Source organism: Tamandua tetradactyla, chromosome X, assembly GCF_023851605.1.
Source record: "Tamandua tetradactyla isolate mTamTet1 chromosome X, mTamTet1.pri, whole genome shotgun sequence".
Taxonomy (NCBI): domain Eukaryota; kingdom Metazoa; phylum Chordata; class Mammalia; order Pilosa; family Myrmecophagidae; genus Tamandua; species Tamandua tetradactyla.
In genome coordinates, this window is record NC_135353.1 from 51,402,228 (window position 1) to 51,416,129 (window position 13,902).

At 33.0% G+C, this 13,902-nt stretch overlaps 1 pseudogene; it reads left to right on the forward strand.

The window, feature by feature from the left end:
* The first annotated feature begins 12,735 nt into the window (after positions 1-12,735).
* LOC143671817 (ATP synthase peripheral stalk subunit OSCP, mitochondrial pseudogene) lies at positions 12,736-13,526 on the forward strand (annotated as a pseudogene).
* The last annotated feature ends 376 nt before the right edge of the window (positions 13,527-13,902 follow it).

The window sequence follows — 13,902 nt, forward strand, 5'->3', positions numbered from 1 at the left end:
GACATTCATGTACCCCATGATATGATGCACTGAGAATACTTCTGTAGGATCCTTCCAAACACTGTGTCAGAGAAGCCAAACTTAAGGGACTTCTAGAAAATAACTGACCAGTGCTCTTCAGAAATATGAAAGATTGAATAATTTTCACATATCAGAGCAGACAAGAGAAATATGATGACTCAATGCAATATGATATCCAGAATTGGATCTAGGAACAGAAAACAGACATTAGTAGAAAAACTTGTAAAATACAAATAAAATAGTTTGATTAATAACTTTGTATACATGTTAATTTCTTGTTTTGATAAATGTTGTGGTTATATAAGATGTTAAATTAGGAGAAACTGACTGAAGGGTATATGGCAACCAAATTGATTTAACATTATATACCCCAGAAATAAGTTCTTAAATCAGATCCATTCTTAATGGTGTGAATCACAAGTAGGACATTTTGATGAAGTTACTTCAATTAAGGTGTGGCCCAGATGAATTAGGATGGGTCTTATTCTTATTACTGGGTTCTTTATAGAGAAAGCCACAGAGGGAAGTCACAAGGGAGCAGTTAGATTCTGAAAGTCCATGGAAACTGTAAGGGAAAGGAGAAGATGCCACTCTATACATGTGAAAGAGAAGTCAAGAACCCAGGATCCCTGGCAGCCAGCCCCAGAATCCACAGTCTTCTGGAAGAAAACATGACCTTTTAGACACCTTGATTTTAGATATCTCCTAGCCTGAAACCCATGAGCCAATAAATTCCCATTGTTTAAGTGAATTCATTGTATTTGTTTTAGCAGTTAGGGAACTAAAACTAGAACTCTACATTACTTTTGCAATTTTTCTCTAAATATAAAATTATTTTAAATAAAGGTTAAAAAGTCAAACCACAACCAAAATACACAGGAACCATCATCAGTTGATCCATATGCTAATATGATTTCAGAGTTGTTTATAATTTTTGCTTTTGTTTTCTTTTTAAAAAATAATTACATGCCCTGGGGAACACCTCTTCTTTTTTGTATATCTAATAGAAAAGGTGGAGTGGAAATTGGAGAATTCCATATTATCTTTGCATAGGAATAGATGGAATAGATCTCTGTTCCATACTTACCCTATGTTTTTTCTACCATAGGTTAAGCTGTGGGTAATCTCTGTTGTTTTTTGCTCTTCTTCCCCACTGGCATTTGTTGTGATGATCTTGGTCCCACTGTGTTCTCTGGTTGATAGTCCATGTGCTCTATGTAATCCATGTCCTAACCACTCATCTACATCTAGTTGTGTCACCTTATTTCAGCCTTCTCTCCATCCATCTCAGAGGCAGAGGGATTTTCAGAGTTTTCTCAATGTGGGGCATAGAACTCAGGATTACATGCAGGTTCATCTGCTTTCTCTTTTCCTCACCCTTTGCAATTCAAGAGTTCCAGCACACTGCAGAATGCATATCTTGCAATATTACCAGTTAACAACCTGTACAGTAAGACAGATTCTTTGTGTTCTCTCTGTCCCTGCTAGTTTAAATATATTTATTTTTTGGGTGATAAAAGAGTTTGCACAGCATCGTTAATTTTTTTGCCCATTTTTTATGGCATCAATTTTATGCAAAGACTCCTTTAAATCTTTGGACTTTCATACTTATATTCAGGCTTCTGTAACTTAAAACATTTCCTATTCCTGGAGTTCTAACCTACATTTTATAAAATCAGAAAAGGACTTAGCTTTCATTACTATTGGTTTTGCTTGAATTTTACAAATGATTTGAACATTCAATTGACTTGTTTCTCCAAGCTCTTCTCTGAGGCAAATGAACACCAAATGAGGCAATTTATTGCTATGGCCCAATGGGTACAGATGACAGAGGGCAGTAAATGAAATATGGAAGAGGAAACCTTGCTTTTCAGATTTTATCCAACTATGATCCAAACACATAACAGACATAGTGGAGGTGCATATTAAGATTAAAAATTATATATGTTGTTGTTTTTTTCTTTTTTTTGTATCAGTATGGGGTAGTAGTTAAAAGCATCAGTCAGACAAGCCTGAGTTCAAATATAATCTTCATCTTGGACAAATTATTTCAATTGAATTTCCTCTGTTATAAAATAATGAGAAAATAACCAATTGATAGTGTGATATGGAAGATTATTAAATGTAATAATACATTTGAAATATTCCAGCTTAAGTGTGGCTAAATTGAATTAGGATGGATTTTATGCTCTTTAATTAGGCAGAATGGATCTGAAGTTAAAGTTGCTGCAGATATTTATTCTCTAACATTTTCTAAGCAAAAACAGCTATATTTCTTATGTCCAAGCACAGATAAGTAAAAGGAAAATAATTGCAAATCCGCTTCTACCCATCAACTGGAAATAACAAATGTTAACATCACAGATCAAGATGAGTCATCCCAATTATCTTCTTTGCCACTTTGAAGGGATGATCTACCATAGAAAATCCATGTTTTGTTTGTTTGTTTGTTTGTTTGTTTGTTTGTTTTTTGCATGGGCAGGCACCAGGAATCAAACCCAGGTCTCTGGCATGGCAGGCTAAAATTATGCAAATGAGCCACTGTCGCACTGCCCAAAAAGCCATGTTTGAATCTTGATCTTGGAGAGGCAGGCACTTCCTTTAATCCCTATTCAGTACTGTAGGATGGAAAGCTGATTAGATTATCTCAACTGAGATAACATACTCCCAATTGTGGGTATTAACATTTAATTAGAGGGATATGTGACTGCACCAATTCCAGGTGGGTCTTGATTAGTTTCTTGGAATTCTTTAAAGAGGAAATATTTTGGAGACAGCTACAAGAACTGTGAGAACTCACATAGCCAGAGACCTTTGGAGGTAAAGAAGGAAAATGCCCCTGTGGGAGCTTCATGAAACAAGAAGGCTAGAGAGAAAGCTAGCAGACATTAGCATGTTCACCATGTGCCTTTCCACCTGAGAGAGAAACCCTGAACTTCATTGGCCTTTCTTGAATGAAGGTAACCTCTTGTTGGTGATTTAATTTGAACATTTTTATGGACTTGCTTTAATTAGCACATCTTCATGGACTTAGAACTTTAAACTTGCAACTTAATAAATTCTTCCTTTTAAAAGCCATTTTGTTTCTGGTATATCACATTATGGCAGCTAGTAAACTAGAACAGATTTTGGTATTGGAGAAGTGGTGTGCTGCTGTGGTTTGCAAATACCAAATATGTTAGAACAGCTTTTTAAACAGAAAAGGGTAAGATCTTGGAAGAGTTGTGATGTTCATCTATAATGAACACGCATGCATTGTGCCCTTGTGTGCATATCTAAGAATATCTCTAGGGAATATACAAAGAATTGGAATTATCAGACAATAGACTATGTATATTTTCTCATGTACCAGATATTTCTTCTTGGTCTTCGAAATGTTTATGCCAATTTATCTTCCTACTAGAAACGTATGCAAATTTTCAGATTCCCCAGAAGTGCTTTTGGTATTTTCAAGGGTTTTTCTTTTTATGAATCTAGTGAGTGTAAATTTCCTCACAAATGTGAGGAAATAAGCTTGCACACATCATTTGTACATGATTCTATTCTTTCATCTTTTGTATATATTAATGGATTTCTAAATATTTTCTATATATTAACATTTTATTCAAATTTATTGTTTGCTTTTATGAGCTGTATTTGTATTTTAGAGGAATATTTTAATATTATGTGGTCATAAATATAATAATTTGTACTTTCTTCTATACATTTTAAAATTTGCTCTTTCAATTTAACTGTTTAATCTATACAGAATTAATATTTGCAGATGGTGTGTAGTTTGAATATAATTTAAATTTTCCTCTCCAGAGAGACAATCATTACAATATCAAATTATTGAATATTTTGTTCTTTTCAATTTGATTTGTAAGACTGCATTTTTTATATAGCAAGCCCCTATGTGTGGTAATATCTACTTTTGAGTTTCTTCTTCTGTTCCACTAATAGTCTTCATTAATCTATGCAAAAATACCTGACACTTAAATTATTGCAGCTATTTATAACCTTGAAATCTGAAAGGGAAAGGCCCTGTCCCCACATTCTTGTCCTATTTGGTTTTTTTAGAACTTTCTTGGCTACTTTTGGATACTAAATATTTCTTATTAATTTTAGAGTCAGTCAATATAGTTCCTTAAAAAAAATCCACTTGTGAAATTGGTTGGCGTTATCTTGAGTTTATAGATTACTTTGGGGAACACTGTCACCCTTTTGATACTGAATTTTCTTTTTGGTAATCATGACACATATTTCTATTTATTCTAGTTTTCTGCCATGTCATTTTACTTCATTTAATAATATTTTATAATTTTATTATTAAATAGCATTTATTTATATTTATACATAGGTACCTAATCTTTTTCTTTCTACTTTGTATTACATCTTTCTATTATATTATCTGATTGATAATTTTTCATGTATGGGAACTCAACTCATTTTTTACTGCTTTATTTTATTTAGCAGCCTCCTGAAAAAATATCTAGTTGTTAATTTGTTTAGAGTTATTTTGAGTTTCTAGATTGTTTGGGGAAGCACTGTAATATTCTTGACACTGAATTTTTTATTCACTGTAATAATTTCTCTTAGATGCTTTTATATAAACAATTTATCATCTCCAAATAACATCAGATTTATCTCTCCTTCATGATTCTTGTATGCCTCACCTCTCATCTCCCTTCTAGTCTTTTCTATTTTTAATCCTCTACCTTCCTCCCTCTCTCCCTTCTTCCCTTACCCTACCTTCCTCTATCTTTCGTATGTTCATTTACTTTCTCATTTTATTGCAAGATGATTTGCAAGATAGTGTTTAAAGTAACCAACCTTGTATTATTATTTTAATAGGAATTATTCTAAAATTATGTCACTGTTATATTTTGTTTGAAGTGTTCATAATATTCTTCATTGGTTTAACATTGTTCCTGTCAATTACTAGTTTTCTCTCAACTTTTATTGCAAGTGTTGTGGGTTCAATGGTGTTCCACCAAATATATATTGAAAATCTTTTTCCCTAGTACCCATAATGCGACTTTATTTGGAAATAAGGATGGTACAGTTGGAAATAGACAAGTTAAAATGAGGTCATATTGGAGTAGGGTGTGCACTTAATCCAATAGATCTGGTGTCCTTATAGGAAGGAGAGAGGAGACAGACAGATGCAAGGAGAGAAAATGGCCATATGACAATGGGGAGAGGCGCATCTGTAAACTAAAGAATCCCTGGGCCACCAGAAGCCAGGAAAGAAGCATGGAAAATATTTTTACCTAGAGACCCCAGAGGGAGCACAGCCCTCTTCTAGTCTCCAGAAGTTTTAGGCAATGAATTTCTATTTTTTTAAAGTATTCAATTCTGGTACTTAAATACAACAGCCTTAGAAGACGAAATATCAATTGTTTTAGTTTGCTAAAGCTGCCAAAATGCAATTTACCAGAAACAAGCTAGCTTTTAACAATGGGATTTATTAGTTTACAAGCTTACAGTTCTAAGGCTGTGGAAATGCCCAAATCAAGGCATCAACACGTGACTGGGCAATTCTGGGCTCCTCTGTCACATGGCAAAACACATAGTGGTGTCTTGTGGTCCTTCTCTTCCAGTTTCATTGCTTTCAGCTTCTGGCTGCTTCATCTGTGGCTTCCTTTCTGAGCTCCTGTATGTGTCATTCTTTCCCCACTTTTGTGCCTTTTCTCTGTGAGCTTCATCCTCTTATAAAAGACTCCAGGAAGAGGGTTAAGACCCACCTGGGGCATGCCTCAGCTGAAATAAATTAATCAAATGTCCCACCCACAGTAGGTTTACACCCGCAGGACTGGACTAGCTTTAAGAACATGATCATCTGGGGTTCACAAAGTTTTAATCCATCACAGTAACTAAAATTTATATTTATCAAATATGTGCTTTACATATATTAAATATATGTAAATATATATACATGATTCTTTTACATGATTCTTTTATTCTTTTACATGATTCTTTTACATGATTCTTTCATTTTTTGAGGCTGTTAAGTACGTTAATGAATCTTATAACATTTAACCAGATTACGTGGCATTCCTGGATACATACAACTTTGTAATAGTTTATTATTATTATTTTATCATTATTATCAGATAATACTGTCCTTAAGATATTTGCATCTGTGTTATGGAATAAGAGAGGTCTAGTTATTGTTACTGGTTTTGGTATCAGGTTTACACTAGACATATATAAGAATTTGGTATTTTCTGGTTTTTCATTCTTTGAATTTGTTAAGTTTATAATAAAAATTATTTCTTCCTTAAGTATTTAGGCCCTGCTTCTTGTTTGGACAGGGAAATTAATTGATGATAACTCATTTATTAAGATTTAATATTTCATCCTGAGTAAAATATGGCTGTTTATATTGTTTTAGAAAATCTTCATTTTAAATATTTTTAATTATTGGTATAATGATTTTCAGAGTTTTCCATGTTTTAAATATTTACAGAATTTCCTATTACTTTTTTATTTATGAATTTTACATTTACTCATGGTCTCTGCTCTGCTTTATGTCTAGGTATTTTAGTTCATCCTTATTTGAAACCAGGTTTTGGTTTGGTTAATCATCTCTATGGATTATTGTTGTCATTGCTTTCTATTTGCTTAATTTTTGGTTGTTTATATTATTATAATCCTTCTCTCTTCTCTCTTTCAATTCACATTATTGCACCTTTCTGGTTCCTTCGAGTTGAATACTTATTTTCCAGCTTTCTTATTTTTGTTTATAATAAATATATTTAAAAGTTCACAATTCCTTCTCATATTATTTAATACAATATTACATAATTACATATTACATAATACAATAATCTTTTAATAGCTGGAGAATTTTTCTGTTTGAATTTTTATGCAAAATTTGACATGTTGCAATTTCATTTGTCATACTGTTGTAAAATTAAAATTTTCTCATTGATATTTCCTTTTTTCCTCCATGGCTTATTTAGGTGTTTCAGGAAGGCTTTTGTTCCTATGTTCATTGTTGCTTTATAATGAGTAATTTGGGATAATAATATTGATTACATGGAGTCAATCAGATATCTTTTGTGGCCAAGCATTTGGAAAATTCTTATTAGGGCTCTGTGTATTCTTAAAAATAATATACATTTGTATTAGCATGGTGTAGGTATCTAAATAAATATTTTGTTTTAATCCAATTAATTGTTTTCATATTTTATCCATATTCATTTTTGTTGCATGATTTATATGCATATTTATTAATTTTGCTGCTTGGTTTACCATTAAATGAGTTATCTATAAAAGTACTTGAAGATTTGAAAATTTCTCCCTTATTACGGTCCATTTTTGTTCCTAAATATTTTGAGCCATTGTTTATTTTGCTTACAGGTTCCTGACTGCTATATCTTCTTTCTGTACTTTTTTTTTTCATCATTGTGCAGTATACCTCTTGGTAACTGCTAGAAAATTGTATTATTATTGCTATACCATATTGCATTTGGTTGTTTTTTCTTTGAATACTATTTTTTATCTTTTTTTCAAACTTTTCATGTTGTATACCTTTCAGTGCATTCTTTTAGCAGCGTATGCCATTTTGTACCAATACAATAATCTCTTAATAGTTGGAGAATTTTTCTGTTTGAATTTTCATGCAATAATTAATATATTTTGGCCCATTTATGTTATTTATTTTCTGTATTTCAATTGCAATGCCTTTTATTTGATGCTTATTTCTCTTTTCTCAACTTTGCTAGATCAAATTTTCTTTTTTCCTTGTAATTTCCTCCAATTCGTTTGAAAATTACTTTTATCTTTAGGATACAGCAGTGAACAAGACAAAATCCCTGCTGTCACAACACATACATACTTGTGAAGAATTACAGATTTTAAAAATATCTTGGGTGGCAGCAAGGGCGAGGACAAGAGTATAGCAGAGTACTAAATAGATATTTGTGGGCCATGGTAAAGACTTCTATTTGAATGAGTAGCCACTGGGGAGTATTGAGCAATGGAATAAAATGATCCAAATTACTCATTTAAATACTGTTTGTGGATTTTATGATGGTGGATGCAGTGGACCAAGAGTGCAAAAGGGGAGATCAGTTATGAAGCTACTCCAATAGTCTTGGAGTGGAATAGTGGCAATGGAAATGATAAGTAGTGATTGTATTCTGGATATATTCAAAGGTAGAGCCAATATTATTTGCAGGTGGATTGGACGTTGGATTGAGAAAAAGAAAAGAATCAAAGATGACTACAGTGCATTGGTTATGAATAAACTAGAGAATGTTATTGAAATTCTTAGAGATGAAAAAGACTTGAAGAGAAGTAAATTTAGTTAGGGAAGAAGAGGAAATAACAGTTTTCTTTAGAGAAAGTTATCTTTAGATTTATTTTTTTATTTTTTGAATGAGCTTTTGGATATTTCAATCTAGAGAATAAGAGAGATAAAACAGAGGTAAAAATGTGGGAATTGTCAGACTGTAAATATACAAGCAATGGGTCTAGGTGAGATTCCCTAAGGAATAAATGTAAATAGAGAAGAAAAGGAACATTGAAATATTTCAAGGTTTAGATGTTATAGTTGTTAGATATATTAACCCCAATTTGTTTCCTTGCTTTTAAATTTGACCAAATTAGTTTTATACACTCAATACTTATTTTCATTTAGCATAACATTTAAGAGTTTTAAAAAATCAATTTTGCTTTATTCTTTTACATTTTCCTTGAGAAATAAAATATATATCCATAAAAACAGAGAAAACATATATGGACAGTATAATGACTAAATATTATGAATAGTCAAGAACCAACAAGAAAACAAACAGGTCAAGAAACAAATTTTCCAGGACCCCAGAAGCCCCTTAAATGTTTAAATCTGATGTTAGCTTCATCTTTTCCCTGGCAGAGGTAAATTTGATTTTCGTAGCACTTACCTCGCTTTCCTTTTTTATTTTTTGAATAAAAAATTATATTATTATATAATAATAATAAATATATTATTATTATAGTATCACATGTAGGTGTTTTAACTTTTTAAGTAATGCCCAAACTTTTTTCACAAGCAGAATAGGAAAGTTTTGTTCCCCCACATGCTTTCTAAAAATTGGTATGGTTACTTTTTTGATATTTTAGCCATTCTAATCAGTGTGAAGTGGTATCTCATTTTAGTTTCGATTTGTACTTCTCTAATGACTAATGATATTATACATCTTTCCATGTGCTTACTGACCAGTTGAATGTCCTTTTTGGTGAAATGTTTGTTCAAATATTTGCAAGGTGTTAATTGGGTTGTTTATTTTATTTTTACCAAGTTTTGAAAGTTTTTATGTTCTGGATGCTCCTATTTTATTAAATGTACTAACTGCAGGTGGATAATTTTCCAGCTTACTCTGTCACAGAATATAGCATTTCAATCATTCTGGGTTTCTTTTAAATATCATCTTCCTCAATCCAAATATTTCATATTCTGTCCTCAAGTAGTGATTCAACTTTTTTTTTACCAGAGAAATGGAACTTTTTTCTTGCAGTTTCCTACCCTGTCATATCCTACCCTAAACAGCTTCATCTTCAGCTGTGCTTACATCTTTGGTTTTCAGGTTTTCTCTTTGTTTATGACCACAAAACAAGTTTCGCACTGTTTCTTGCAACCTTCAACTATTCATATAAAAGGATATCTGTTACATTTGATCCAATATTTCTAGAGGTTAATGATGTACAGGGGTGGATGATCAATTATTGATCATCACTTAAGATTAATGAATTCTGATCCCTGGTTCCTGCCTCTGAGGGCAGTTATCATTTCAAGCCATCCTGGACAAAAGCTGCAGCAGTCAAATCTCCAGGAGTAGGAGGACTGTCTCCTGGGAAACAGAGGGGACAACCAAACTCCTGTAAACAGCGGAGCTTCAAATTAACTAACAAACAAAAATCCAGGACAAGAAAGCAGCCCAGAAAGGCATGGAAAACCCTGCACATTGCATTCAATTTGGAGAGACCTTTCTTGATAGGAGGGCTGAAGCTCATGAAAATTTCTGCCTTATCACCAGTTAGATACAAGGCAAGAAACAAACATCTTAGGGAGTACCCCCAGAGTTAGCAATGTATATTAAAATGTTCATTGTGCAACGAAAGAATACAAGACAAAGAAACAGGAAATGATGGCCATGCAAAGGAATAGGATGAAAATCCAGAAAACACCAGAGAAGAATATGAGAATGTGGGCATACCGAACAAAACCTTAAAACATGATTTTTTAAATGCTCAAGGAGATGAAGGAAAGTACCAAGACAGAACTAAAGAATATCAATAAAAAATGTTTAAGTAAAGAGATAGAAATTTCAAAAAGAAGCCAAACAGAACTACTGGAGTTGAGATCACAATAACTGAAACGAAAAATTCCAAGGAGGATTTCATGAACAGATGGACTTGACAGAAAAAAGAATCAGTGAATTTGATGACACAACACTTGAAATGTGTCATCCTGAGCAGAAAGAAATACAAAATATTAAAAGCAGAAATAACCTAAGAGAGCTATGGAACACCATCAAGTGCGCCAATATACATATTATGGGAGTCCCAGAAGGAGAAGAAAGAGAGAAAGGGGTGGAAGGAATAACCATAGAAATAATGGCAGAGAAATAACCAAACTTAGCAATAGATATGTTATGCACATCCATGAAGCTAAGAGAACACTAAACAGGATAAACTTGAAGAAAAATATATCCCATCATGTATTGATTACACTATTAAACACATAAGACAAGAAGGGAGTTCTAAAAGCTGTAAAAGAAATGCAACATATTATATACAAGAGTCCAATTAGATTGAGTGCCAATTTCTCATTAGATACCATGGAGGCAATAAGACAGTGGATTAAATACTTACAGTTCTGGAGGAAAACAACTGCCAGCCAAGAAATGTATACCCATTGAGTCTCTTTCAAAAATGAAGGAGAAACTAAGACATTCACAGATAAAGCTGAGGGCATTCAGCACCATTAGCCAGCCCTGCAAGCAATGCTAAAAGGGGGTTCTTCATACTGAAAAGAAAGGACAACACACAGTGGTTCAAAACAGCATAAAGAAATAAAGACCTGAGGTAAATGTAACCACTTGGGTAATTATAAATGGAATATCATTGTATTGTATTGTTTGGTATGTAATTCAACTTCTTACTTTCTACAAGTGCTAAAATGCAATACATTTGAAGTAATGATAATTCAACACTTTGGGATATACAATATACAAAGATATAAGTGGTAACAAGTTCAAAAATGGTGATGGTCAGTGGAGTATAATAAAATTTATACTGCATGCTGTTAAAGTTTAGTTGGTATCAAAGCATATATGATTGTTGTATATTTAGGATGTTAAATTTTAACTCATGGTAGCCACAAGTAAAACAGGTGAAAACTATATCTAAATTGAAGTGGAAAAGCACTCAATATGGTACAGCATAAAAAGGAAAAATAAATATAAAAGTAGGGGCAGTGTGAGTGGCTCAATGGCAGAATTCTCGCTTGCCATGCTGGAGACCAGGGTTCAATTCCCAGTGCCTACACATGAAAAAAAAATTAGGTTTTAGCAGGAGCGAGGGACAAAAAAGGTATAAGACTTACAGAGGCTAAATAAAGAACAAAATGGCAGAAGAAAATCTTGTATTATCAGGAGTAAATTTAAATATAAATGCATTAAACTTTCCAGTCAAAAGTCAGAGATGGCAGAATGGATAATAAAGCATGACCCAATTATATGCTGTCTAAAAGGGACTCACCTTAAAATGTAAGGTACAATTAAGTCGAGTGGGAAAGGATGGAAAAAATATCCCATGAAAAGACTAACCAGAAGAAAGCTGGGGTGGCTATGCTAATATCAGATAAAATAGACTTTAAGTTGAAACAGTTACTAGGGATAAAGATGGTCATTATATACTGATAAATGGGACAGTTCAGCTGGAAGATGTAACAATTATAAATATGTATGCAACATATGAAGCAAATACTGATAGATTTGGAGGGAGAAATTGAATATTCTACCTTAATAGTAGGATACTTTAACACACCACCCTCACTAATGGATAGAACACCTATTCAAAGAACCATAAAGAAGGGCAAGACTTGAATGATGCACTAAACAAATAGACCTAATAGACATATATAGAACACTGCACTCAATGATTACAGAATATGTATTCTCAAGTGCTCATGGATCATTTTCCAGGATAAAACGTATGTTCAGTCATAGTCTCTATAAATTCAAAAATATTGAAATCATACATTTTATATATTCTGTCCACAAAAGAATGAAGATATAAATAACAGAAGGAGAAATGCAAAACTCAAAAATATATGAAAACTAAACAACATGCTCTTAAACAACCAATTGGTTTAGGAGGAAATTAGGAGCAAAATTTTAAAATATCTTGAGATGAATGAAAATGAAAATACAATATACCAAAACTTATGGGGTGCATTGAAGGCAATGCTGAGAGGGAAATTTATAGCTCTAAATTCTTACATTAAAAAGAAGGAGCTGGGCAATGGTGGTGCAGTGGCAGAGTTCTCGCCGGCCATGACAGAGACCCAGGTTTAAGTCCCAATGTCTGCCCATGCAAAAAAAAAAAAAAGACTTCAAATCAGAGACATAACCTCAAAACTGGAAGAACTAGAAAAAGAACAGCAAACTAAACCCAAAAGAAGCAAAAGGATGAAGTAATGTTTAGAGAGGAGATCAATGAAATAGGAAGCAAAAAACAATGGAGAGGTTTGACCTACAGTCACCTGGGAGAAGATGCCACCCCAACAGTGTCTGGCCTGTCCTGGCAGGTATATTTGTGGTCAGTCCACTTGCCAAGCTTGTGAGGCCACCTATTCAAATATATGTTGTTGAAGGTCACTATGCCTATACTCTTTATTCTGCTGCATCTAAACAGAATGAGTTGGAGCAAGTAGGAAAGGAGTTGTCAAGAATTACACAATATTTTAAATTTTCAACTTATGTGTGAGATTAAAGCAAAAAACATTTAGTTGGTACAAAATGTATATTTTGACTAGTGCATTTCCTAATATAACTTATGTAGACAGCTTTAAAAAAAAAGAATTACACAACTTCTCAAGGAACTTAAAGTGGATGCTTCTATTCTGAATCTCTGTGTAAAATGATCCATTAAAGTGAAAAGCCTAAGTGACATCACAGCAAAAGAGATGTTTTCTCCCCTCATATCCAACCTGAACAACTTGCTTGCTGAAAATGGTCTCTTGAGCAATCCCCAGGAAGTCATATCTGCCTTTTAATACCATGATGAGTATCCACTGTGAAGTAACTTGCACCATTACCATGGCATCTCCTTTAGGTGAAGCCGAACTTTCTGAATTAAAAATGGTCCTGAACAGCTTCTTAAGTAAAGGTCAAGTATTGAAATTGGAGATTAAGACTGATCCTTCAATCATGGGTTGAATGATTGTCCATATTGGAGAGGAATATGCTGATATGACTGCGAAAATCACAATTCAGAAGCTGAGCAGGAATATGTGAGAGATATTCTGAAAATGTTGATTTTCTGTTATTCATGAAAATTCATAAACTTTGAGCAACAATAAAGTGCTTCCTCATAAAATGTTGAAAAAAATAAACAATGGAGAGAATCAACAAAACAAAAATATGATTCTTTGGATAGATCAATAAAATCAGCAAACCTTTATCTAGACTGACAAAGAAAAAAAATTAATCCTCGTTCCTACCAGCATCCCCAGGCAAAAAGTGTCCTATTTAATCTACCCATTTATTTCCCTTTTCCTGACAATTCATATAAATGGAATCATACTGTATGTGATCCTTTGACTTTGACATCTTTCACTTTGCACAATATTTTTGTGGTTCTACCTATGCTGTACTATGTTTCAGTATTTTTAAAAATTTTGTT